General features: G+C 35.0%; 1 long non-coding RNA gene across 1 annotated transcript; it reads right to left on the reverse strand.

The window, feature by feature from the left end:
* Positions 1 to 1367: 1367 nt before the first annotated feature.
* LOC111900525 (uncharacterized) lies at positions 1368 to 2132 on the reverse strand. Its single transcript, XR_002853236.2, has 3 exons — positions 1838 to 2132; positions 1653 to 1723; positions 1368 to 1525 (listed from the first exon to the last, which is right to left on the reverse strand). It is a non-coding gene; the product is annotated as an uncharacterized LOC111900525 (long non-coding RNA).
* Positions 2133 to 4790: the final 2658 nt, after the last annotated feature.

Raw genomic sequence — 4790 nt, forward strand, 5'->3', positions numbered from 1 at the left:
ATGTCTGTATCTGTCTACTCAGAAGCTAAAGAGAAAGGGTTCTACTACCTTAAGGACATTGAAGGAAGAATATTATTGAGAATCATTCTTCCCTATTCTGCTATGAGGAGGTGGTGTGTTGGAGTAACTTGTGGTTACTTGATTTTTTATGGTGAGGAACCCTACGACTTCTGGCTTGTGAATCCCATCACAAGGCATGAACTTCGTTTTCCTGGTGTTCCCTGTGGATACTCTTGTTGCCCTGGAGATACAGAACCTTTCCTCGTCTTTTCACCTTTAATATCCGAATGGGTGTTGGTTGTGGTTACTAGATGCGATTGTGATCTAATATGGTTTTGTATAGCCGGTAAAGTAGGATGGCGTTATGTCTCCTTCCCTTTCCCCCCTATCAATGATTTACATGCTTTCAAGGGGAAGATATATACCATACACTCTGCTTCTACATCAGATGAAGTGAAGCTATGTGAATTGAAACTCTATCCAGAAGCTGAATTGGTGTTACTCGAAACCAAGAATTTTCCGAAACCAAATTTCAGATATCCGGGATTTGTGACTTCTGGTGAAAATCTTTATGTCATAGATCGTGGTTCAAAAAAACATCCATACAATATTCATGAGATAGATCTTGACCAAATGATATTCGTGTCACGTGAAAAGAAAGCTGAAGAATATGCCTTCTTTCTTATCGAGTTTATTTCTGGTTCCCTTCCCCCACACCACGGAAGATATGTTGTTTCTGATAAAAATGGAAAGGGAGGGTCGTTTCATGCAAAAATCTGGTATTTATTCTTTGATTGTTTGAATGTTGATCTCATACATGAGTGATCACTTAATCGTTAGCAGCTTTATCTTTGACTTTATTATAGACATTTCTTAGAAATGTCATTGTCAAGGCTTTATAGAACCATTATTGTCGTAATCAGCATCTTCAATTTTTTTTATTTGGTTTTGGCTCACCCTTTTTGCTTCGGGTGTATGCAATAATGCAAATGTCAATTATATATCATTTTATATTCTTTTTTTTTTTCTTTTTTTTCATTTATGCCTAATGCATTATGTGTTGCGCATTGGCATGATATATATTTTGTTCGGAATGCCGTACCTTTTGTTGGTCTTTTAGTTTTCCCACAATGATTTTTCTCTCACTACAACCATTAGTTTATCATGAATCAAATACAAAATTGTATGCACATGATTTTGGTGTCATAATTTGTATAGCAGCTCTTGTTACTTTGTTACATAGTCTTGTTTATCAAACAAAGGATAGTGTGAGAATGGATGATGCCTGTAGTCAGGGCCGGCCCGGAGATTTCGAAGACCCATTGCAATTTAATAAAAATGAGCCCTAAATTTTGAAAAACCTCAAAGATTTAAGCAAAAATATTATAAATTTTAATTTCCTATTGCAAATACATAAAATTAAAATTTCAATCAAAATAATACACAAAAAAGAAAATGGCTTCTATATTATTGGCTTCTTGGTTCTAGATTTTCCACACTTCAAATCACCAAGAGGGTATCAAAACTGTAAAAAAAAAAAAAATCGAAATCATCTGATATGTTTCATTATCAGGAAAAAAGCAAAACAATGATATTATATCAGAAATCCGAAAATGACTTTATGATTTTCGATGCTACAAATCAGAATTTACCTTAATTCCTTGTTCCTTTTGAGTTATGATTTACGAAAACTCATATCATTGTTCCTCCGATTTACTGATTACTAATTTGGAAGTAGTAGAAAAAGAAAAAAGAAAAACTGATCAGAAATTTGCAGCTTCTGAAAAAAGAAAAATTGATCAGGAAAAGAAAGGACAAAACTAAAGTTGAATGTTACCTTCTGATTTTGAAACTTCAAGCAGGTAACAAATCTGAGGCTTCTAAAATCGTTGGTAAGCTTTGTTAGAACTGAAATCGTTGGTAAGCTTCATAGTTTTGAGAAGAAAGAAAAAGAAGTAAGATTGTTGATCGCTTGTGTCTTTGATATTGGAATGGAATCGACTTATGCTTCCTGTCACCCATGTGTGCGTTATTAGTGATGAAGAAACCAGAAACCAAAGAGTTTTTTTGTTTTCCCAAAAATTATCCTGCTCCCTCCTTGCTGCATCGGTTGATGGAGCAATAAAAAAACTAACCTAATTTTATTGGGCCATGGAACGAACATACTCTAGTATAAATGCTAAAAAATATTAGGCCCTATAGTTTTTTGGGCCCTGTTCACAGGCACATGATGAACCTGCCATGGGTCGGCCCTGCCTGTAGTATGCTTTTCAACCAAATAGTGGGGGCAAGTTGGCTTCTAATCAACAAACCCAGATTTAAGTTCTTGTGGTGTAAATTGATTCCTCTTACTTGAAATTAATGGACAAATTGTTGCCACAAAGTAAATGGGTAAGACAAGGTTTCTAACGCCAGATGTTATGTTCATTCAATTGAGAGAAATCCATGGAGATGGAAAGTTTGATGAGTTAAAGCTTAGAATGTTGTTAGTAGAGTTTTAAGAGTTTAGTTAAAGATAATTTTGAAATAATATGCTACTAGTGGATAGCCTAATTTTTTGAACCTTGTTGCAATAAATCTATTATATTTGTTATTGAATGGGGTCAATTTATATAGCAGAGTAGATAAATTGGAAATAAATGAGTTTTTACACAATTTTGGTGAGGTGAGTAAATTACATGGGCATTGTTAATGGCTAGTAAACGTGCACAAAAAAACTGGTTCGGAAACCTAAATCGGTTCACGATGAACCGATCCGGTTCAGAAATCGAACCGCCAATGGCACCAGTTATAGCTGTTGGGACCAGTTTAGTGAGATCTGATTTGCGGAACTTGTTTACGCAGTGTACTATTGTTACTGTTTTGTTTTTTGGTTTATTCTAACGATATTGTGGCCATTTGGAGGTGCACCAATTTTGTTTTAGGTCCCTTTGCTCCGTATTAACCATTCCTTGATGGTATATATAGGTATTAGATGTTGAAGCTTACTCAAACTACGAAAACACTCTCTTAAATAAAAATAAAAATAAAAATAAAAACCTCTCAAGTCAAGCAATGGATTCGGCTTCCATTGGTGTTGGAGATTCACCGAGTAATATTACGTCTAAAAGATACTTTAGAAATGTTTTATGACAACCTTGCGGAACATAATCGGGTTACGAATTATCCGGAGTCAAGTTGGGATACTATCAAACTTGTTTCGGAAATGCTTGGAGTTTTAAAAAAAACAACTACTTCTTTATTGAGTTTTGTTATCCTGCAAGTTGTTTAGTTTTAAACCAAATCTTAATGTGTTCGAAAATAAACGAGTTTGGACTTAGAGGCATAATGTTTGCTAATATGGTGAAACCTAGGCATGTAAATTTCAGTCGATCCGGTGGGGAACTATAGGGAACCTAATTGACTCGCCTTAATCGAGGATGGGTATTCCCCACATACATATTTATGGGGTAGGGATCCCTATTAGGCTAAAATCAAGGATAGGGTAGGGACCGGGAATATCAATGGTGGTGTGGCACCTTTGGTCAATTCTTCCTCATGTAGTAGGATTATAATAAATGGTGTGTGGCACCTTAGTTAGATCTTCCTGATCTTCCTAATGATGTGCTTTCATTAGTTATAAGGCAACTTGGAATTGTTGATTTTCTTGCATTCAACAGAGTTTGTACGTCGTGGAGATCACTGGGAGTGATATCCAACAAGAACAAGTTTATAGCGTCCATACCACTCATGTCCATATCATTCTCTACTTATGCTAATGAGAAATAGTACACCTAAAGGACTTTGAATGAAGAAAGTAGAAAACCATTATTCCTCATTCTTATTATAAGGAATGTATTAGAGTAATATGTGGTTACTAGATTTTTTTGGGTGAGGAAGTCAAACACTTTTTGCTTGTGAATCATATCACAAGGCATGAACTTCAATTCCATTACAATAAAAAAAAAGAATTAGTGGCGAAAAAAGACGCCGGTAAAGGTTAGAAATGTCGCTCGTAAAGCCAATAGCGACGACATGTCACCGGTAATACTCACTGTCGCCGCTAATAACCTTGTCGCCAGTAATAACATTTTTCAATTTTTTTAAATAGACACTTTCGGGTGCAAAAAAACTAATACTTAATGACATTAAATGCATAATTTTTTTGTTTTACATAACGACATCTGATTAGGTACAAAATAGTGTTATAATTTCATGCCAACATAAACAACCAAAGTGTTATAATTCCAACAAGTACCAACATGTCACAAAATCTAACATACAAAACACAAACTAATTATCCAACGAACCATCATCTTCGTTCCCCCCGTTTCCTCCTTGATTTTTCCCCGATTGAATAAACGCAGAAAGTTCCTCCCTACACGTCGATTCATTGAGCATTACCCAAAGATTTTCCAACTACATAATAAATAACATCATATATAAAGTTATAAGTTAAATCATCAAACATAAAAAACTACCAAATCAACATGCATTTATTGATGTCAAAGTGCATTGTTATTTTTAAACTAGGGACAAAAAACCAAAGTACATTGCTATTTCTTGCACTTGGGAAAAAAAAACCAATTACCAAAGCTTTTAGCAAATAATCACCACAAACCAAAATTACCAAATCAACATGCATTTATTGAAATTAAATAATCTTGTTTTATATGTGATGGTTATAACTGCAGTGGTTGTTGCGATGGTTGTGCAATCGACGGGATAGCAGAAGGTTTCTGCCCGATGCCTCTGATATGGTCACGCCGTTCACCTAATACTCTCTTGAAAGTAGCTCTTTCTTCAATTGG

Source organism: Lactuca sativa, chromosome 7 (genome assembly GCF_002870075.4).
Source record: "Lactuca sativa cultivar Salinas chromosome 7, Lsat_Salinas_v11, whole genome shotgun sequence".
Lineage (NCBI taxonomy): Eukaryota > Viridiplantae > Streptophyta > Magnoliopsida > Asterales > Asteraceae > Lactuca > Lactuca sativa.